This window comes from Hyla sarda, unplaced genomic scaffold (assembly GCF_029499605.1).
Source record: "Hyla sarda isolate aHylSar1 unplaced genomic scaffold, aHylSar1.hap1 scaffold_304, whole genome shotgun sequence".
NCBI classification, from domain to species: Eukaryota; Metazoa; Chordata; class Amphibia; order Anura; family Hylidae; genus Hyla; species Hyla sarda.
Window position 1 is genome coordinate 198223 of NW_026609759.1, and position 22674 is coordinate 220896.

The 22674-nt window shown below is 43.3% G+C and overlaps 13 pseudogenes; all 13 read left to right on the forward strand.

Moving 5' to 3' along the window:
• The first annotated feature begins 106 nt into the window (after positions 1 to 106).
• Positions 107 to 370, forward strand: LOC130327987 (U2 spliceosomal RNA; annotated as a pseudogene).
• A 1493-nt stretch (positions 371 to 1863) lies between these two features.
• LOC130327988 (U2 spliceosomal RNA) lies at positions 1864 to 2127 on the forward strand (annotated as a pseudogene).
• A 1464-nt stretch (positions 2128 to 3591) lies between these two features.
• LOC130327989 (U2 spliceosomal RNA) lies at positions 3592 to 3855 on the forward strand (annotated as a pseudogene).
• Positions 3856 to 5346: 1491 nt separating this feature from the next.
• On the forward strand, positions 5347 to 5610 carry LOC130327990 (U2 spliceosomal RNA; annotated as a pseudogene).
• A 1473-nt stretch (positions 5611 to 7083) lies between these two features.
• On the forward strand, positions 7084 to 7347 carry LOC130327991 (U2 spliceosomal RNA; annotated as a pseudogene).
• Positions 7348 to 8835: 1488 nt separating this feature from the next.
• LOC130327992 (U2 spliceosomal RNA) lies at positions 8836 to 9099 on the forward strand (annotated as a pseudogene).
• A 1479-nt stretch (positions 9100 to 10578) lies between these two features.
• On the forward strand, positions 10579 to 10842 carry LOC130327993 (U2 spliceosomal RNA; annotated as a pseudogene).
• A 1479-nt stretch (positions 10843 to 12321) lies between these two features.
• LOC130327995 (U2 spliceosomal RNA) lies at positions 12322 to 12585 on the forward strand (annotated as a pseudogene).
• A 1491-nt stretch (positions 12586 to 14076) lies between these two features.
• Positions 14077 to 14340, forward strand: LOC130327996 (U2 spliceosomal RNA; annotated as a pseudogene).
• A 1505-nt stretch (positions 14341 to 15845) lies between these two features.
• Positions 15846 to 16109, forward strand: LOC130327998 (U2 spliceosomal RNA; annotated as a pseudogene).
• A 1474-nt stretch (positions 16110 to 17583) lies between these two features.
• Positions 17584 to 17847, forward strand: LOC130327999 (U2 spliceosomal RNA; annotated as a pseudogene).
• A 1482-nt stretch (positions 17848 to 19329) lies between these two features.
• Positions 19330 to 19593, forward strand: LOC130328000 (U2 spliceosomal RNA; annotated as a pseudogene).
• Positions 19594 to 21066: 1473 nt separating this feature from the next.
• On the forward strand, positions 21067 to 21330 carry LOC130328001 (U2 spliceosomal RNA; annotated as a pseudogene).
• The last annotated feature ends 1344 nt before the right edge of the window (positions 21331 to 22674 follow it).

Consider the following 22674-nt stretch of genomic DNA (forward strand, 5'->3'; position numbering starts at 1 on the left):
CAGAAAGTGTATGGGAGGCTGGTTGGCTGCCAGCCTTCCTTCCATTCCTATGAGTAATGTGAGTGCTCATGAAGGGGACATGGTTGGGTCCACCCCTTTCCCGGTTATCCCCTCTAGGCCTTTTGGCTTAGATCAAGTGTAAAAAAAGAAAGGATCTTGCGACAGATCGCATCCTGAGGCACGTTTTTTTTTGTGTGAATACTTGCACTTGGGTGACTTGTGAGCACATACTGATACATACGTTCCCTATCTGGGGACCATAAATTAAATGGATTTTTGAGAAAGGGAGCTGATTTGGAAGCTTGCTTCTGTCGCCCTATGCATTGACCCGATGTGGCAGTATCTTCGGGTAGTGAACAGTGCACCACCCCATTCCAGTGTTAAACAAGAAAGATTCTCATTTAATCCTCCGTGGGTGAGAATTTGAGTTTGAGAATTGGAGACCAAAATGATGAGTTGCACTGACTGGTTTATGAACGTCTATTCATTTAGCGTTTTAATGACCATGTTTGCACACTGATTGGTGTAAAAAAATAAAATAAAACTAAATAATAATAATCTAGCACACCTGTGCAGGTTTGACATGACATGACAGGTAGCTGTCTTGTGGGTGGTGCTGAATCCTGTTAAATGACATGAGGGTCTCATGCCTATACACAAGGGTGTGTCATTGCTGTTGCTTGACCATGCATTGGTTTCTGTGGTCAGTGAATGATAAAAACAAAATTTACCATCCATTGATGGATGGGAAATCCGCCATGAGGCATTTGTTTTTAGAAACTGCTGCTCACAACCAATGTTGCAATGGAGTGTCTCCATCTGCTGGTGGTATTGGAAAGGCATTAGTGCTATGACAGGGTCTGAAGAAGAAGAAGAAGAAGAAGAAGAAGAAGAAGAAGAAGAAGAAGAAGAAGACGGAAAAAAATATATATAAAAAGAAAAAGAGAGAGAGAGAGACTGACTTAGTGAGCGAGTGAGTGAGAGAGTGAGAGTGAGTGAGAGTGAATGAGTGAGTGAGTGATTGAGTGAGTGAGTGAGTGAGTGAGAACAAATGAGTTAAAGCAAGTGAGTGAGAGAGATCGAATGAATGAAAGTCTGAATGACAGAAAGAAAAAAGGATGAAGAAAGAAGCATGAAGAAAAAAAAATGTATATGGAGTTGCTGACATGAGTGCAATCTACAAAGCCGTTGAGGCTGATCCTCATGGGAGGATTATTGCACCAGGACCCTTAGCACTTTTAAAATGCCATTCAATGCCACGGGCTAGATGTAAACTGCAGATGACCATGTTGTGGTAGTTACCATGGATACCCAAGTGATGTGTGAGCTAACACATAGGCCCAACAGATTCCAAGAAGGCCAGAATCACCAGCGGCACCACCATCGATTGTCAGGTCACCCGGATTCAGCAAATACCAGAGTCCAAAATGATGCAGGTTTATACTGTTAATTTTCAGTTTATCGTTACAGTTGGTGTTATTCCATGTCGGAAGGGACGCAGCTACAGCCAGTGGGGTAACTAGAGACAGGCAGGCAGCTATGTGCAACAAAGGTAGGCGTGTTGTTTTCATATGCAGATCTGAAATATTGTCTTATATGCAAGAGGAAGAGTGATGGGGGTTCAGGCAAAAGCCAGGCTATGGATTGCATTGCTAAATGCTCCATCAGAGTGCAATGGTCGCCTGTCCTTTTTTTAAGTGATGATGTGGGTTTAGCCTGTGCTGTATGTATGTATGGGTGGCTGACTGCCACCCACCCAGAAAGTGTATGGGAGGCTGGTTGGCTGCCAGCCTTCCTTCCATTCCTATGAGTAATGTGAGTGCTCATGAAGGGGACATGGTTGGGTCCACCCCTTTCCCGGTTATCCCCTCTAGGCCTTTTGGCTTAGATCAAGTGTAAAAAAAGAAAGGATCTTGCGACAGATCGCATCCTGAGGCACGTTTTTTTTTGTGTGAATACTTGCACTTGGGTGACTTGTGAGCACATACTGATACATACGTTCCCTATCTGGGGACCATAAATTAAATGGATTTTTGAGAAAGGGAGCTGATTTGGAAGCTTGCTTCTGTCGCCCTATGCATTGACCCGATGTGGCAGTATCTTCGGGTAGTGAACAGTGCACCACCCCATTCCAGTGTTAAACAAGAAAGATTCTCATTTAATCCTCCGTGGGTGAGAATTTGAGTTTGAGAATTGGAGACCAAAATGATGAGTTGCACTGACTGGTTTATGAACGTCTATTCATTTAGCGTTTTAATGACCATGTTTGCACACTGATTGGTGTAAAAAAATAAAATAAAACTAAATAATAATAATCTAGCACACCTGTGCAGGTTTGACATGACATGACAGGTAGCTGTCTTGTGGGTGGTGCTGAATCCTGTTAAATGACATGAGGGTCTCATGCCTATACACAAGGGTGTGTCATTGCTGTTGCTTGACCATGCATTGGTTTCTGTGGTCAGTGAATGATAAAAACAAAATTTACCATCCATTGATGGATGGGAAATCCGCCATGAGGCATTTGTTTTTAGAAACTGCTGCTCACAACCAATGTTGCAATGGAGTGTCTCCATCTGCTGGTGGTATTGGAAAGGCATTAGTGCTATGACAGGGTCTGAAGAAGAAGAAGAAGAAGACGGAAAAAAATATATATAAAAAGAAAAAGAGAGAGAGAGAGAGAGACTGACTTAGTGAGCGAGTGAGTGAGAGAGTGAGAGTGAGTGAGAGTGAATGAGTGAGTGAGTGATTGAGTGAGTGAGTGAGTGAGTGAGAACAAATGAGTTAAAGCAAGTGAGTGAGAGAGATCGAATGAATGAAAGTCTGAATGACAGAAAGAAAAAAGGATGAAGAAAGAAGCATGAAGAAAAAAAAATGTATATGGAGTTGCTGACATGAGTGCAATCTACAAAGCCGTTGAGGCTGATCCTCATGGGAGGATTATTGCACCAGGACCCTTAGCACTTTTAAAATGCCATTCAATGCCACGGGCTAGATGTAAACTGCAGATGACCATGTTGTGGTAGTTACCATGGATACCCAAGTGATGTGTGAGCTAACACATAGGCCCAACAGATTCCAAGAAGGCCAGAATCACCAGCGGCACCACCATCGATTGTCAGGTCACCCGGATTCAGCAAATACCAGAGTCCAAAATGATGCAGGTTTATACTGTTAATTTTCAGTTTATCGTTACAGTTGGTGTTATTCCATGTCGGAAGGGACGCAGCTACAGCCAGTGGGGTAACTAGAGACAGGCAGGCAGCTATGTGCAACAAAGGTAGGCGTGTTGTTTTCATATGCAGATCTGAAATATTGTCTTATATGCAAGAGGAGGAGTGATGGGGGTTCATGCAAAAGCCAGGCTATGGATTGCATTGCTAAATGCTCCATCAGAGTGCAATGGTCGCCTGTCCTTTTTTTAAGTGATGATGTGGGTTTAGCCTGTGCTGTATGTATGTATGGGTGGCTGACTGCCACCCACCCAGAAAGTGTATGGGAGGCTGGTTGGCTGCCAGCCTTCCTTCCATTCCTATGAGTAATGTGAGTGCTCATGAAGGGGACATGGTTGGGTCCACCCCTTTCCCGGTTATCCCCTCTAGGCCTTTTGGCTTAGATCAAGTGTAAAAAAAGAAAGGATCTTGCGACAGATCGCATCCTGAGGCACGTTTTTTTTTGTGTGAATACTTGCACTTGGGTGACTTGTGAGCACATACTGATACATACGTTCCCTATCTGGGGACCATAAATTAAATGGATTTTTGAGAAAGGGAGCTGATTTGGAAGCTTGCTTCTGTCGCCCTATGCATTGACCCGATGTGGCAGTATCTTCGGGTAGTGAACAGTGCACCACCCCATTCCAGTGTTAAACAAGAAAGATTCTCATTTAATCCTCCGTGGGTGAGAATTTGAGTTTGAGAATTGGAGACCAAAATGATGAGTTGCACTGACTGGTTTATGAACGTCTATTCATTTAGCGTTTTAATGACCATGTTTGCACACTGATTGGTGTAAAAAAATAAAATAAAACTAAATAATAATAATCTAGCACACCTGTGCAGGTTTGACATGACATGACAGGTAGCTGTCTTGTGGGTGGTGCTGAATCCTGTTAAATGACATGAGGGTCTCATGCCTATACACAAGGGTGTGTCATTGCTGTTGCTTGACCATGCATTGGTTTCTGTGGTCAGTGAATGATAAAAACAAAATTTACCATCCATTGATGGATGGGAAATCCGCCATGAGGCATTTGTTTTTAGAAACTGCTGCTCACAACCAATGTTGCAATGGAGTGTCTCCATCTGCTGGTGGTATTGGAAAGGCATTAGTGCTATGACAGGGTCTGAAGAAGAAGAAGAAGAAGAAGAAGAAGAAGAAGAAGAAGAAGAAGACGGAAAAAAATATATATAAAAAGAAAAAGAGAGAGAGAGAGAGAGACTGACTTAGTGAGCGAGTGAGTGAGAGAGTGAGAGTGAGTGAGAGTGAATGAGTGAGTGAGTGATTGAGTGAGTGAGTGAGTGAGTGAGAACAAATGAGTTAAAGCAAGTGAGTGAGAGAGATCGAATGAATGAAAGTCTGAATGACAGAAAGAAAAAAGGATGAAGAAAGAAGCATGAAGAAAAAAAAATGTATATGGAGTTGCTGACATGAGTGCAATCTACAAAGCCGTTGAGGCTGATCCTCATGGGAGGATTATTGCACCAGGACCCTTAGCACTTTTAAAATGCCATTCAATGCCACGGGCTAGATGTAAACTGCAGATGACCATGTTGTGGTAGTTACCATGGATACCCAAGTGATGTGTGAGCTAACACATAGGCCCAACAGATTCCAAGAAGGCCAGAATCACCAGCGGCACCACCATCGATTGTCAGGTCACCCGGATTCAGCAAATACCAGAGTCCAAAATGATGCAGGTTTATACTGTTAATTTTCAGTTTATCGTTACAGTTGGTGTTATTCCATGTCGGAAGGGACGCAGCTACAGCCAGTGGGGTAACTAGAGACAGGCAGGCAGCTATGTGCAACAAAGGTAGGCGTGTTGTTTTCATATGCAGATCTGAAATATTGTCTTATATGCAAGAGGAGGAGTGATGGGGGTTCATGCAAAAGCCAGGCTATGGATTGCATTGCTAAATGCTCCATCAGAGTGCAATGGTCGCCTGTCCTTTTTTTAAGTGATGATGTGGGTTTAGCCTGTGCTGTATGTATGTATGGGTGGCTGACTGCCACCCACCCAGAAAGTGTATGGGAGGCTGGTTGGCTGCCAGCCTTCCTTCCATTCCTATGAGTAATGTGAGTGCTCATGAAGGGGACATGGTTGGGTCCACCCCTTTCCCGGTTATCCCCTCTAGGCCTTTTGGCTTAGATCAAGTGTAAAAAAAGAAAGGATCTTGCGACAGATCGCATCCTGAGGCACGTTTTTTTTTGTGTGAATACTTGCACTTGGGTGACTTGTGAGCACATACTGATACATACGTTCCCTATCTGGGGACCATAAATTAAATGGATTTTTGAGAAAGGGAGCTGATTTGGAAGCTTGCTTCTGTCGCCCTATGCATTGACCCGATGTGGCAGTATCTTCGGGTAGTGAACAGTGCACCACCCCATTCCAGTGTTAAACAAGAAAGATTCTCATTTAATCCTCCGTGGGTGAGAATTTGAGTTTGAGAATTGGAGACCAAAATGATGAGTTGCACTGACTGGTTTATGAACGTCTATTCATTTAGCGTTTTAATGACCATGTTTGCACACTGATTGGTGTAAAAAAATAAAATAAAACTAAATAATAATAATCTAGCACACCTGTGCAGGTTTGACATGACATGACAGGTAGCTGTCTTGTGGGTGGTGCTGAATCCTGTTAAATGACATGAGGGTCTCATGCCTATACACAAGGGTGTGTCATTGCTGTTGCTTGACCATGCATTGGTTTCTGTGGTCAGTGAATGATAAAAACAAAATTTACCATCCATTGATGGATGGGAAATCCGCCATGAGGCATTTGTTTTTAGAAACTGCTGCTCACAACCAATGTTGCAATGGAGTGTCTCCATCTGCTGGTGGTATTGGAAAGGCATTAGTGCTATGACAGGGTCTGAAGAAGAAGAAGAAGAAGAAGAAGAAGACGGAAAAAAATATATATAAAAAGAAAAAGAGAGAGAGAGAGAGAGACTGACTTAGTGAGCGAGTGAGTGAGAGAGTGAGAGTGAGTGAGAGTGAATGAGTGAGTGAGTGATTGAGTGAGTGAGTGAGTGAGTGAGAACAAATGAGTTAAAGCAAGTGAGTGAGAGAGATCGAATGAATGAAAGTCTGAATGACAGAAAGAAAAAAGGATGAAGAAAGAAGCATGAAGAAAAAAAAATGTATATGGAGTTGCTGACATGAGTGCAATCTACAAAGCCGTTGAGGCTGATCCTCATGGGAGGATTATTGCACCAGGACCCTTAGCACTTTTAAAATGCCATTCAATGCCACGGGCTAGATGTAAACTGCAGATGACCATGTTGTGGTAGTTACCATGGATACCCAAGTGATGTGTGAGCTAACACATAGGCCCAACAGATTCCAAGAAGGCCAGAATCACCAGCGGCACCACCATCGATTGTCAGGTCACCCGGATTCAGCAAATACCAGAGTCCAAAATGATGCAGGTTTATACTGTTAATTTTCAGTTTATCGTTACAGTTGGTGTTATTCCATGTCGGAAGGGACGCAGCTACAGCCAGTGGGGTAACTAGAGACAGGCAGGCAGCTATGTGCAACAAAGGTAGGCGTGTTGTTTTCATATGCAGATCTGAAATATTGTCTTATATGCAAGAGGAGGAGTGATGGGGGTTCATGCAAAAGCCAGGCTATGGATTGCATTGCTAAATGCTCCATCAGAGTGCAATGGTCGCCTGTCCTTTTTTTAAGTGATGATGTGGGTTTAGCCTGTGCTGTATGTATGTATAGGTGGCTGACTGCCACCCACCCAGAAAGTGTATGGGAGGCTGGTTGGCTGCCAGCCTTCCTTCCATTCCTATGAGTAATGTGAGTGCTCATGAAGGGGACATGGTTGGGTCCACCCCTTTCCCGGTTATCCCCTCTAGGCCTTTTGGCTTAGATCAAGTGTAAAAAAAGAAAGGATCTTGCGACAGATCGCATCCTGAGGCACGTTTTTTTTTGTGTGAATACTTGCACTTGGGTGACTTGTGAGCACATACTGATACATACGTTCCCTATCTGGGGACCATAAATTAAATGGATTTTTGAGAAAGGGAGCTGATTTGGAAGCTTGCTTCTGTCGCCCTATGCATTGACCCGATGTGGCAGTATCTTCGGGTAGTGAACAGTGCACCACCCCATTCCAGTGTTAAACAAGAAAGATTCTCATTTAATCCTCCGTGGGTGAGAATTTGAGTTTGAGAATTGGAGACCAAAATGATGAGTTGCACTGACTGGTTTATGAACGTCTATTCATTTAGCGTTTTAATGACCATGTTTGCACACTGATTGGTGTAAAAAAATAAAATAAAACTAAATAATAATAATCTAGCACACCTGTGCAGGTTTGACATGACATGACAGGTAGCTGTCTTGTGGGTGGTGCTGAATCCTGTTAAATGACATGAGGGTCTCATGCCTATACACAAGGGTGTGTCATTGCTGTTGCTTGACCATGCATTGGTTTCTGTGGTCAGTGAATGATAAAAACAAAATTTACCATCCATTGATGGATGGGAAATCCGCCATGAGGCATTTGTTTTTAGAAACTGCTGCTCACAACCAATGTTGCAATGGAGTGTCTCCATCTGCTGGTGGTATTGGAAAGGCATTAGTGCTATGACAGGGTCTGAAGAAGAAGAAGAAGAAGAAGAAGAAGAAGAAGAAGAAGAAGACGGAAAAAAATATATATAAAAAGAAAAAGAGAGAGAGAGAGAGAGACTGACTTAGTGAGCGAGTGAGTGAGAGAGTGAGAGTGAGTGAGAGTGAATGAGTGAGTGAGTGATTGAGTGAGTGAGTGAGTGAGTGAGAACAAATGAGTTAAAGCAAGTGAGTGAGAGAGATCGAATGAATGAAAGTCTGAATGACAGAAAGAAAAAAGGATGAAGAAAGAAGCATGAAGAAAAAAAAATGTATATGGAGTTGCTGACATGAGTGCAATCTACAAAGCCGTTGAGGCTGATCCTCATGGGAGGATTATTGCACCAGGACCCTTAGCACTTTTAAAATGCCATTCAATGCCACGGGCTAGATGTAAACTGCAGATGACCATGTTGTGGTAGTTACCATGGATACCCAAGTGATGTGTGAGCTAACACATAGGCCCAACAGATTCCAAGAAGGCCAGAATCACCAGCGGCACCACCATCGATTGTCAGGTCACCCGGATTCAGCAAATACCAGAGTCCAAAATGATGCAGGTTTATACTGTTAATTTTCAGTTTATCGTTACAGTTGGTGTTATTCCATGTCGGAAGGGACGCAGCTACAGCCAGTGGGGTAACTAGAGACAGGCAGGCAGCTATGTGCAACAAAGGTAGGCGTGTTGTTTTCATATGCAGATCTGAAATATTGTCTTATATGCAAGAGGAGGAGTGATGGGGGTTCATGCAAAAGCCAGGCTATGGATTGCATTGCTAAATGCTCCATCAGAGTGCAATGGTCGCCTGTCCTTTTTTTAAGTGATGATGTGGGTTTAGCCTGTGCTGTATGTATGTATGGGTGGCTGACTGCCACCCACCCAGAAAGTGTATGGGAGGCTGGTTGGCTGCCAGCCTTCCTTCCATTCCTATGAGTAATGTGAGTGCTCATGAAGGGGACATGGTTGGGTCCACCCCTTTCCCGGTTATCCCCTCTAGGCCTTTTGGCTTAGATCAAGTGTAAAAAAAGAAAGGATCTTGCGACAGATCGCATCCTGAGGCACGTTTTTTTTTGTGTGAATACTTGCACTTGGGTGACTTGTGAGCACATACTGATACATACGTTCCCTATCTGGGGACCATAAATTAAATGGATTTTTGAGAAAGGGAGCTGATTTGGAAGCTTGCTTCTGTCGCCCTATGCATTGACCCGATGTGGCAGTATCTTCGGGTAGTGAACAGTGCACCACCCCATTCCAGTGTTAAACAAGAAAGATTCTCATTTAATCCTCCGTGGGTGAGAATTTGAGTTTGAGAATTGGAGACCAAAATGATGAGTTGCACTGACTGGTTTATGAACGTCTATTCATTTAGCGTTTTAATGACCATGTTTGCACACTGATTGGTGTAAAAAAATAAAATAAAACTAAATAATAATAATCTAGCACACCTGTGCAGGTTTGACATGACATGACAGGTAGCTGTCTTGTGGGTGGTGCTGAATCCTGTTAAATGACATGAGGGTCTCATGCCTATACACAAGGGTGTGTCATTGCTGTTGCTTGACCATGCATTGGTTTCTGTGGTCAGTGAATGATAAAAACAAAATTTACCATCCATTGATGGATGGGAAATCCGCCATGAGGCATTTGTTTTTAGAAACTGCTGCTCACAACCAATTTTGCAATGGAGTGTCTCCATCTGCTGGTGGTATTGGAAAGGCATTAGTGCTATGACAGGGTCTGAAGAAGAAGAAGAAGAAGAAGAAGAAGAAGAAGACGGAAAAAAATATATATAAAAAGAAAAAGAGAGAGAGAGAGAGAGACTGACTTAGTGAGCGAGTGAGTGAGAGAGTGAGAGTGAGTGAGAGTGAATGAGTGAGTGAGTGATTGAGTGAGTGAGTGAGTGAGTGAGAACAAATGAGTTAAAGCAAGTGAGTGAGAGAGATCGAATGAATGAAAGTCTGAATGACAGAAAGAAAAAAGGATGAAGAAAGAAGCATGAAGAAAAAAAAATGTATATGGAGTTGCTGACATGAGTGCAATCTACAAAGCCGTTGAGGCTGATCCTCATGGGAGGATTATTGCACCAGGACCCTTAGCACTTTTAAAATGCCATTCAATGCCACGGGCTAGATGTAAACTGCAGATGACCATGTTGTGGTAGTTACCATGGATACCCAAGTGATGTGTGAGCTAACACATAGGCCCAACAGATTCCAAGAAGGCCAGAATCACCAGCGGCACCACCATCGATTGTCAGGTCACCCGGATTCAGCAAATACCAGAGTCCAAAATGATGCAGGTTTATACTGTTAATTTTCAGTTTATCGTTACAGTTGGTGTTATTCCATGTCGGAAGGGACGCAGCTACAGCCAGTGGGGTAACTAGAGACAGGCAGGCAGCTATGTGCAACAAAGGTAGGCGTGTTGTTTTCATATGCAGATCTGAAATATTGTCTTATATGCAAGAGGAGGAGTGATGGGGGTTCATGCAAAAGCCAGGCTATGGATTGCATTGCTAAATGCTCCATCAGAGTGCAATGGTCGCCTGTCCTTTTTTTAAGTGATGATGTGGGTTTAGCCTGTGCTGTATGTATGTATGGGTGGCTGACTGCCACCCACCCAGAAAGTGTATGGGAGGCTGGTTGGCTGCCAGCCTTCCTTCCATTCCTATGAGTAATGTGAGTGCTCATGAAGGGGACATGGTTGGGTCCACCCCTTTCCCGGTTATCCCCTCTAGGCCTTTTGGCTTAGATCAAGTGTAAAAAAAGAAAGGATCTTGCGACAGATCGCATCCTGAGGCACGTTTTTTTTTGTGTGAATACTTGCACTTGGGTGACTTGTGAGCACATACTGATACATACGTTCCCTATCTGGGGACCATAAATTAAATGGATTTTTGAGAAAGGGAGCTGATTTGGAAGCTTGCTTCTGTCGCCCTATGCATTGACCCGATGTGGCAGTATCTTCGGGTAGTGAACAGTGCACCACCCCATTCCAGTGTTAAACAAGAAAGATTCTCATTTAATCCTCCGTGGGTGAGAATTTGAGTTTGAGAATTGGAGACCAAAATGATGAGTTGCACTGACTGGTTTATGAACGTCTATTCATTTAGCGTTTTAATGACCATGTTTGCACACTGATTGGTGTAAAAAAATAAAATAAAACTAAATAATAATAATCTAGCACACCTGTGCAGGTTTGACATGACATGACAGGTAGCTGTCTTGTGGGTGGTGCTGAATCCTGTTAAATGACATGAGGGTCTCATGCCTATACACAAGGGTGTGTCATTGCTGTTGCTTGACCATGCATTGGTTTCTGTGGTCAGTGAATGATAAAAACAAAATTTACCATCCATTGATGGATGGGAAATCCGCCATGAGGCATTTGTTTTTAGAAACTGCTGCTCACAACCAATGTTGCAATGGAGTGTCTCCATCTGCTGGTGGTATTGGAAAGGCATTAGTGCTATGACAGGGTCTGAAGAAGAAGAAGAAGAAGAAGAAGAAGAAGAAGACGGAAAAAAATATATATAAAAAGAAAAAGAGAGAGAGAGAGAGAGACTGACTTAGTGAGCGAGTGAGTGAGAGAGTGAGAGTGAGTGAGAGTGAATGAGTGAGTGAGTGATTGAGTGAGTGAGTGAGTGAGTGAGAACAAATGAGTTAAAGCAAGTGAGTGAGAGAGATCGAATGAATGAAAGTCTGAATGACAGAAAGAAAAAAGGATGAAGAAAGAAGCATGAAGAAAAAAAAATGTATATGGAGTTGCTGACATGAGTGCAATCTACAAAGCCGTTGAGGCTGATCCTCATGGGAGGATTATTGCACCAGGACCCTTAGCACTTTTAAAATGCCATTCAATGCCACGGGCTAGATGTAAACTGCAGATGACCATGTTGTGGTAGTTACCATGGATACCCAAGTGATGTGTGAGCTAACACATAGGCCCAACAGATTCCAAGAAGGCCAGAATCACCAGCGGCACCACCATCGATTGTCAGGTCACCCGGATTCAGCAAATACCAGAGTCCAAAATGATGCAGGTTTATACTGTTAATTTTCAGTTTATCGTTACAGTTGGTGTTATTCCATGTCGGAAGGGACGCAGCTACAGCCAGTGGGGTAACTAGAGACAGGCAGGCAGCTATGTGCAACAAAGGTAGGCGTGTTGTTTTCATATGCAGATCTGAAATATTGTCTTATATGCAAGAGGAGGAGTGATGGGGGTTCATGCAAAAGCCAGGCTATGGATTGCATTGCTAAATGCTCCATCAGAGTGCAATGGTCGCCTGTCCTTTTTTTAAGTGATGATGTGGGTTTAGCCTGTGCTGTATGTATGTATGGGTGGCTGACTGCCACCCACCCAGAAAGTGTATGGGAGGCTGGTTGGCTGCCAGCCTTCCTTCCATTCCTATGAGTAATGTGAGTGCTCATGAAGGGGACATGGTTGGGTCCACCCCTTTCCCGGTTATCCCCTCTAGGCCTTTTGGCTTAGATCAAGTGTAAAAAAAGAAAGGATCTTGCGACAGATCGCATCCTGAGGCACGTTTTTTTTTGTGTGAATACTTGCACTTGGGTGACTTGTGAGCACATACTGATACATACGTTCCCTATCTGGGGACCATAAATTAAATGGATTTTTGAGAAAGGGAGCTGATTTGGAAGCTTGCTTCTGTCGCCCTATGCATTGACCCGATGTGGCAGTATCTTCGGGTAGTGAACAGTGCACCACCCCATTCCAGTGTTAAACAAGAAAGATTCTCATTTAATCCTCCGTGGGTGAGAATTTGAGTTTGAGAATTGGAGACCAAAATGATGAGTTGCACTGACTGGTTTATGAACGTCTATTCATTTAGCGTTTTAATGACCATGTTTGCACACTGATTGGTGTAAAAAAATAAAATAAAACTAAATAATAATAATCTAGCACACCTGTGCAGGTTTGACATGACATGACAGGTAGCTGTCTTGTGGGTGGTGCTGAATCCTGTTAAATGACATGAGGGTCTCATGCCTATACACAAGGGTGTGTCATTGCTGTTGCTTGACCATGCATTGGTTTCTGTGGTCAGTGAATGATAAAAACAAAATTTACCATCCATTGATGGATGGGAAATCCGCCATGAGGCATTTGTTTTTAGAAACTGCTGCTCACAACCAATGTTGCAATGGAGTGTCTCCATCTGCTGGTGGTATTGGAAAGGCATTAGTGCTATGACAGGGTCTGAAGAAGAAGATGAAGAAGAAGAAGAAGAAGAAGAAGAAGAAGAAGACGGAAAAAAATATATATAAAAAGAAAAAGAGAGAGAGAGAGAGAGACTGACTTAGTGAGCGAGTGAGTGAGAGAGTGAGAGTGAGTGAGAGTGAATGAGTGAGTGAGTGATTGAGTGAGTGAGTGAGTGAGTGAGAACAAATGAGTTAAAGCAAGTGAGTGAGAGAGATCGAATGAATGAAAGTCTGAATGACAGAAAGAAAAAAGGATGAAGAAAGAAGCATGAAGAAAAAAAAATGTATATGGAGTTGCTGACATGAGTGCAATCTACAAAGCCGTTGAGGCTGATCCTCATGGGAGGATTATTGCACCAGGACCCTTAGCACTTTTAAAATGCCATTCAATGCCACGGGCTAGATGTAAACTGCAGATGACCATGTTGTGGTAGTTACCATGGATACCCAAGTGATGTGTGAGCTAACACATAGGCCCAACAGATTCCAAGAAGGCCAGAATCACCAGCGGCACCACCATCGATTGTCAGGTCACCCGGATTCAGCAAATACCAGAGTCCAAAATGATGCAGGTTTATACTGTTAATTTTCAGTTTATCGTTACAGTTGGTGTTATTCCATGTCGGAAGGGACGCAGCTACAGCCAGTGGGGTAACTAGAGACAGGCAGGCAGCTATGTGCAACAAAGGTAGGCGTGTTGTTTTCATATGCAGATCTGAAATATTGTCTTATATGCAAGAGGAGGAGTGATGGGGGTTCATGCAAAAGCCAGGCTATGGATTGCATTGCTAAATGCTCCATCAGAGTGCAATGGTCGCCTGTCCTTTTTTTAAGTGATGATGTGGGTTTAGCCTGTGCTGTATGTATGTATGGGTGGCTGACTGCCACCCACCCAGAAAGTGTATGGGAGGCTGGTTGGCTGCCAGCCTTCCTTCCATTCCTATGAGTAATGTGAGTGCTCATGAAGGGGACATGGTTGGGTCCACCCCTTTCCCGGTTATCCCCTCTAGGCCTTTTGGCTTAGATCAAGTGTAAAAAAAGAAAGGATCTTGCGACAGATCGCATCCTGAGGCACGTTTTTTTTTGTGTGAATACTTGCACTTGGGTGACTTGTGAGCACATACTGATACATACGTTCCCTATCTGGGGACCATAAATTAAATGGATTTTTGAGAAAGGGAGCTGATTTGGAAGCTTGCTTCTGTCGCCCTATGCATTGACCCGATGTGGCAGTATCTTCGGGTAGTGAACAGTGCACCACCCCATTCCAGTGTTAAACAAGAAAGATTCTCATTTAATCCTCCGTGGGTGAGAATTTGAGTTTGAGAATTGGAGACCAAAATGATGAGTTGCACTGACTGGTTTATGAACGTCTATTCATTTAGCGTTTTAATGACCATGTTTGCACACTGATTGGTGTAAAAAAATAAAATAAAACTAAATAATAATAATCTAGCACACCTGTGCAGGTTTGACATGACATGACAGGTAGCTGTCTTGTGGGTGGTGCTGAATCCTGTTAAATGACATGAGGGTCTCATGCCTATACACAAGGGTGTGTCATTGCTGTTGCTTGACCATGCATTGGTTTCTGTGGTCAGTGAATGATAAAAACAAAATTTACCATCCATTGATGGATGGGAAATCCGCCATGAGGCATTTGTTTTTAGAAACTGCTGCTCACAACCAATGTTGCAATGGAGTGTCTCCATCTGCTGGTGGTATTGGAAAGGCATTAGTGCTATGACAGGGTCTGAAGAAGAAGAAGAAGAAGAAGAAGAAGAAGAAGAAGAAGAAGAAGAAGAAGAAGAAGAAGAAGACGGAAAAAAATATATATAAAAAGAAAAAGAGAGAGAGAGAGACTGACTTAGTGAGCGAGTGAGTGAGAGAGTGAGAGTGAGTGAGAGTGAATGAGTGAGTGAGTGATTGAGTGAGTGAGTGAGTGAGTGAGAACAAATGAGTTAAAGCAAGTGAGTGAGAGAGATCGAATGAATGAAAGTCTGAATGACAGAAAGAAAAAAGGATGAAGAAAGAAGCATGAAGAAAAAAAAATGTATATGGAGTTGCTGACATGAGTGCAATCTACAAAGCCGTTGAGGCTGATCCTCATGGGAGGATTATTGCACCAGGACCCTTAGCACTTTTAAAATGCCATTCAATGCCACGGGCTAGATGTAAACTGCAGATGACCATGTTGTGGTAGTTACCATGGATACCCAAGTGATGTGTGAGCTAACACATAGGCCCAACAGATTCCAAGAAGGCCAGAATCACCAGCGGCACCACCATCGATTGTCAGGTCACCCGGATTCAGCAAATACCAGAGTCCAAAATGATGCAGGTTTATACTGTTAATTTTCAGTTTATCGTTACAGTTGGTGTTATTCCATGTCGGAAGGGACGCAGCTACAGCCAGTGGGGTAACTAGAGACAGGCAGGCAGCTATGTGCAACAAAGGTAGGCGTGTTGTTTTCATATGCAGATCTGAAATATTGTCTTATATGCAAGAGGAAGAGTGATGGGGGTTCAGGCAAAAGCCAGGCTATGGATTGCATTGCTAAATGCTCCATCAGAGTGCAATGGTCGCCTGTCCTTTTTTTAAGTGATGATGTGGGTTTAGCCTGTGCTGTATGTATGTATGGGTGGCTGACTGCCACCCACCCAGAAAGTGTATGGGAGGCTGGTTGGCTGCCAGCCTTCCTTCCATTCCTATGAGTAATGTGAGTGCTCATGAAGGGGACATGGTTGGGTCCACCCCTTTCCCGGTTATCCCCTCTAGGCCTTTTGGCTTAGATCAAGTGTAAAAAAAGAAAGGATCTTGCGACAGATCGCATCCTGAGGCACGTTTTTTTTTGTGTGAATACTTGCACTTGGGTGACTTGTGAGCACATACTGATACATACGTTCCCTATCTGGGGACCATAAATTAAATGGATTTTTGAGAAAGGGAGCTGATTTGGAAGCTTGCTTCTGTCGCCCTATGCATTGACCCGATGTGGCAGTATCTTCGGGTAGTGAACAGTGCACCACCCCATTCCAGTGTTAAACAAGAAAGATTCTCATTTAATCCTCCGTGGGTGAGAATTTGAGTTTGAGAATTGGAGACCAAAATGATGAGTTGCACTGACTGGTTTATGAACGTCTATTCATTTAGCGTTTTAATGACCATGTTTGCACACTGATTGGTGTAAAAAAATAAAATAAAACTAAATAATAATAATCTAGCACACCTGTGCAGGTTTGACATGACATGACAGGTAGCTGTCTTGTGGGTGGTGCTGAATCCTGTTAAATGACATGAGGGTCTCATGCCTATACACAAGGGTGTGTCATTGCTGTTGCTTGACCATGCATTGGTTTCTGTGGTCAGTGAATGATAAAAACAAAATTTACCATCCATTGATGGATGGGAAATCCGCCATGAGGCATTTGTTTTTAGAAACTGCTGCTCACAACCAATGTTGCAATGGAGTGTCTCCATCTGCTGGTGGTATTGGAAAGGCATTAGTGCTATGACAGGGTCTGAAGAAGAAGAAGAAGAAGAAGAAGACGGAAAAAAATATATATAAAAAGAAAAAGAGAGAGAGAGAGAGAGACTGACTTAGTGAGCGAGTGAGTGAGAGAGTGAGAGTGAGTGAGAGTGAATGAGTGAGTGAGTGATTGAGTGAGTGAGTGAGTGAGTGAGTGAGAACAAATGAGTTAAAGCAAGTGAGTGAGAGAGATCGAATGAATGAAAGTCTGAATGACAGAAAGAAAAAAGGATGAAGAAAGAAGCATGAAGAAAAAAAAATGTATATGGAGTTGCTGACATGAGTGCAATCTACAAAGCCGTTGAGGCTGATCCTCATGGGAGGATTATTGCACCAGGACCCTTAGCACTTTTAAAATGCCATTCAATGCCACGGGCTAGATGTAAACTGCAGATGACCATGTTGTGGTAGTTACCATGGATACCCAAGTGATGTGTGAGCTAACACATAGGCCCAACAGATTCCAAGAAGGCCAGAATCACCAGCGGCACCACCATCGATTGTCAGGTCACCCGGATTCAGCAAATACCAGAGTCCAAAATGATGCAGGTTTATACTGTTAATTTTCAGTTTATCGTTACAGTTGGTGTTATTCCATGTCGGAAGGGACGCAGCTACAGCCAGTGGGGTAACTAGAGACAGGCAGGCAGCTATGTGCAACAAAGGTAGGCGTGTTGTTTTCATATGCAGATCTGAAATATTGTCTTATATGCAAGAGGAGGAGTGATGGGGGTTCATGCAAAAGCCAGGCTATGGATTGCATTGCTAAATGCTCCATCAGAGTGCAATGGTCGCCTGTCCTTTTTTTAAGTGATGATGTGGGTTTAGCCTGTGCTGTATGTATGTATGGGTGGCTGACTGCCACCCACCCAGAAAGTGTATGGGAGGCTGGTTGGCTGCCAGCCTTCCTTCCATTCCTATGAGTAATGTGAGTGCTCATGAAGGGGACATGGTTGGGTCCACCCCTTTCCCGGTTATCCCCTCTAGGCCTTTTGGCTTAGATCAAGTGTAAAAAAAGAAAGGATCTTGCGACAGATCGCATCCTGAGGCACGTTTTTTTTTGTGTGAATACTTGCACTTGGGTGACTTGTGAGCACATACTGATACATACGTTCCCTATCTGGGGACCATAAATTAAATGGATTTTTGAGAAAGGGAGCTGATTTGGAAGCTTGCTTCTGTCGCCCTATGCATTGACCCGATGTGGCAGTATCTTCGGGTAGTGAACAGTGCACCACCCCATTCCAGTGTTAAACAAGAAAGATTCTCATTTAATCCTCTGTGGGTGAGAATTTGAGTTTGAGAATTGGAGACCAAAATGATGAGTTGCACTGACTGGTTTATGAACGTCTATTCATTTAGCGTTTTAATGACCATGTTTGCACACTGATTGGTGTAAAAAAATAAAATAAAACTAAATAATAATAATCTAGCACACCTGTGCAGGTTTGACATGACATGACAGGTAGCTGTCTTGTGGGTGGTGCTGAATCCTGTTAAATGACATGAGGGTCTCATGCCTATACACAAGGGTGTGTCATTGCTGTTGCTTGACCATGCATTGGTTTCTGTGGTCAGTGAATGATAAAAACAAAATTTACCATCCATTGATGGATGGGAAATCCGCCATGAGGCATTTGTTTTTAGAAACTGCTGCTCACAACCAATGTTGCAATGGAGTGTCTCCATCTGCTGGTGGTATTGGAAAGGCATTAGTGCTATGACAGGGTCTGAAGAAGAAGAAGAAGAAGAAGAAGAAGAAGAAGAAGACGGAAAAAAATATATATAAAAAGAAAAAGAGAGAGAGAGAGAGAGACTGACTTAGTGAGCGAGTGAGTGAGAGAGTGAGAGTGAGTGAGAGTGAATGAGTGAGTGAGTGATTGAGTGAGTGAGTGAGTGAGTGAGAACAAATGAGTTAAAGCAAGTGAGTGAGAGAGATCGAATGAATGAAAGTCTGAATGACAGAAAGAAAAAAGGATGAAGAAAGAAGCATGAAGAAAAAAAAATGTATATGGAGTTGCTGACATGAGTGCAATCTACAAAGCCGTTGAGGCTGATCCTCATGGGAGGATTATTGCACCAGGACCCTTAGCACTTTTAAAATGCCATTCAATGCCACGGGCTAGATGTAAACTGCAGATGACCATGTTGTGGTAGTTACCATGGATACCCAAGTGATGTGTGAGCTAACACATAGGCCCAACAGATTCCAAGAAGGCCAGAATCACCAGCGGCACCACCATCGATTGTCAGGTCACCCGGATTCAGCAAATACCAGAGTCCAAAATGATGCAGGTTTATACTGTTAATTTTCAGTTTATCGTTACAGTTGGTGTTATTCCATGTCGGAAGGGACGCAGCTACAGCCAGTGGGGTAACTAGAGACAGGCAGGCAGCTATGTGCAACAAAGGTAGGCGTGTTGTTTTCATATGCAGATCTGAAATATTGTCTTATATGCAAGAGGAGGAGTGATGGGGGTTCATGCAAAAGCCAGGCTATGGATTGCATTGCTAAATGCTCCATCAGAGTGCAATGGTCGCCTGTCCTTTTTTTAAGTGATGATGTGGGTTTAGCCTGTGCTGTATGTATGTATGGGTGGCTGACTGCCACCCACCCAGAAAGTGTATGGGAGGCTGGTTGGCTGCCAGCCTTCCTTCCATTCCTATGAGTAATGTGAGTGCTCATGAAGGGGACATGGTTGGGTCCACCCCTTTCCCGGTTATCCCCTCTAGGCCTTTTGGCTTAGATCAAGTGTAAAAAAAGAAAGGATCTTGCGACAGATCGCATCCTGAGGCACGTTTTTTTTTGTGTGAATACTTGCACTTGGGTGACTTGTGAGCACATACTGATACATACGTTCCCTATCTGGGGACCATAAATTAAATGGATTTTTGAGAAAGGGAGCTGATTTGGAAGCTTGCTTCTGTCGCCCTATGCATTGACCCGATGTGGCAGTATCTTCGGGTAGTGAACAGTGCACCACCCCATTCCAGTGTTAAACAAGAAAGATTCTCATTTAATCCTCCGTGGGTGAGAATTTGAGTTTGAGAATTGGAGACCAAAATGATGAGTTGCACTGACTGGTTTATGAACGTCTATTCATTTAGCGTTTTAATGACCATGTTTGCACACTGATTGGTGTAAAAAAATAAAATAAAACTAAATAATAATAATCTAGCACACCTGTGCAGGTTTGACATGACATGACAGGTAGCTGTCTTGTGGGTGGTGCTGAATCCTGTTAAATGACATGAGGGTCTCATGCCTATACACAAGGGTGTGTCATTGCTGTTGCTTGACCATGCATTGGTTTCTGTGGTCAGTGAATGATAAAAACAAAATTTACCATCCATTGATGGATGGGAAATCCGCCATGAGGCATTTGTTTTTAGAAACTGCTGCTCACAACCAATGTTGCAATGGAGTGTCTCCATCTGCTGGTGGTATTGGAAAGGCATTAGTGCTATGACAGGGTCTGAAGAAGAAGAAGAAGAAGAAGAAGAAGACGGAAAAAAATATATATAAAAAGAAAAAGAGAGAGAGAGAGAGAGACTGACTTAGTGAGCGAGTGAGTGAGAGAGTGAGAGTGAGTGAGAGTGAATGAGTGAGTGAGTGATTGAGTGAGTGAGTGAGTGAGTGAGAACAAATGAGTTAAAGCAAGTGAGTGAGAGAGATCGAATGAATGAAAGTCTGAATGACAGAAAGAAAAAAGGATGAAGAAAGAAGCATGAAGAAAAAAAAATGTATATGGAGTTGCTGACATGAGTGCAATCTACAAAGCCGTTGAGGCTGATCCTCATGGGAGGATTATTGCACCAGGACCCTTAGCACTTTTAAAATGCCATTCAATGCCACGGGCTAGATGTAAACTGCAGATGACCATGTTGTGGTAGTTACCATGGATACCCAAGTGATGTGTGAGCTAACACATAGGCCCAACAGATTCCAAGAAGGCCAGAATCACCAGCGGCACCACCATCGATTGTCAGGTCACCCGGATTCAGCAAATACCAGAGTCCAAAATGATGCAGGTTTATACTGTTAATTTTCAGTTTATCGTTACAGTTGGTGTTATTCCATGTCGGAAGGGACGCAGCTACAGCCAGTGGGGTAACTAGAGACAGGCAGGCAGCTATGTGCAACAAAGGTAGGCGTGTTGTTTTCATATGCAGATCTGAAATATTGTCTTATATGCAAGAGGAGGAGTGATGGGGGTTCATGCAAAAGCCAGGCTATGGATTGCATTGCTAAATGCTCCATCAGAGTGCAATGGTCGCCTGTCCTTTTTTTAAGTGATGATGTGGGTTTAGCCTGTGCTGTATGTATGTATGGGTGGCTGACTGCCACCCACCCAGAAAGTGTATGGGAGGCTGGTTGGCTGCCAGCCTTCCTTCCATTCCTATGAGTAATGTGAGTGCTCATGAAGGGGACATGGTTGGGTCCACCCCTTTCCCGGTTATCCCCTCTAGGCCTTTTGGCTTAGATCAAGTGTAAAAAAAGAAAGGATCTTGCGACAGATCGCATCCTGAGGCACGTTTTTTTTTGTGTGAATACTTGCACTTGGGTGACTTGTGAGCACATACTGATACATACGTTCCCTATCTGGGGACCATAAATTAAATGGATTTTTGAGAAAGGGAGCTGATTTGGAAGCTTGCTTCTGTCGCCCTATGCATTGACCCGATGTGGCAGTATCTTCGGGTAGTGAACAGTGCACCACCCCATTCCAGTGTTAAACAAGAAAGATTCTCATTTAATCCTCCGTGGGTGAGAATTTGAGTTTGAGAATTGGAGACCAAAATGATGAGTTGCACTGACTGGTTTATGAACGTCTATTCATTTAGCGTTTTAATGACCATGTTTGCACACTGATTGGTGTAAAAAAATAAAATAAAACTAAATAATAATAATCTAGCACACCTGTGCAGGTTTGACATGACATGACAGGTAGCTGTCTTGTGGGTGGTGCTGAATCCTGTTAAATGACATGAGGGTCTCATGCCTATACACAAGGGTGTGTCATTGCTGTTGCTTGACCATGCATTGGTTTCTGTGGTCAGTGAATGATAAAAACAAAATTTACCATCCATTGATGGATGGGAAATCCGCCATGAGGCATTTGTTTTTAGAAACTGCTGCTCACAACCAATGTTGCAATGGAGTGTCTCCATCTGCTGGTGGTATTGGAAAGGCATTAGTGCTATGACAGGGTCTGAAGAAGAAGAAGAAGAAGAAGAAGAAGAAGAAGAAGAAGACGGAAAAAAATATATATAAAAAGAAAAAGAGAGAGAGAGAGAGAGACTGACTTAGTGAGCGAGTGAGTGAGAGAGTGAGAGTGAGTGAGAGTGAATGAGTGAGTGAGTGATTGAGTGAGTGAGTGAGTGAGTGAGAACAAATGAGTTAAAGCAAGTGAGTGAGAGAGATCGAATGAATGAAAGTCTGAATGACAGAAAGAAAAAAGGATGAAGAAAGAAGCATGAAGAAAAAAAAATGTATATGGAGTTGCTGACATGAGTGCAATCTACAAAGCCGTTGAGGCTGATCCTCATGGGAGGATTATTGCACCAGGACCCTTAGCACTTTTAAAATGCCATTCAATGCCACGGGCTAGATGTAAACTGCAGATGACCATGTTGTGGTAGTTACCATGGATACCCAAGTGATGTGTGAGCTAACACATAGGCCCAACAGATTCCAAGAAGGCCAGAATCACCAGCGGCACCACCATCGATTGTCAGGTCACCCGGATTCAGCAAATACCAGAGTCCAAAATGATGCAGGTTTATACTGTTAATTTTCAGTTTATCGTTACAGTTGGTGTTATTCCATGTCGGAAGGGACGCAGCTACAGCCAGTGGGGTAACTAGAGACAGGCAGGCAGCTATGTGCAACAAAGGTAGGCGTGTTGTTTTCATATGCAGATCTGAAATATTGTCTTATATGCAAGAGGAGGAGTGATGGGGGTTCATGCAAAAGCCAGGCTATGGATTGCATTGCTAAATGCTCCATCAGAGTGCAATGGTCGCCTGTCCTTTTTTTAAGTGATGATGTGGGTTTAGCCTGTGC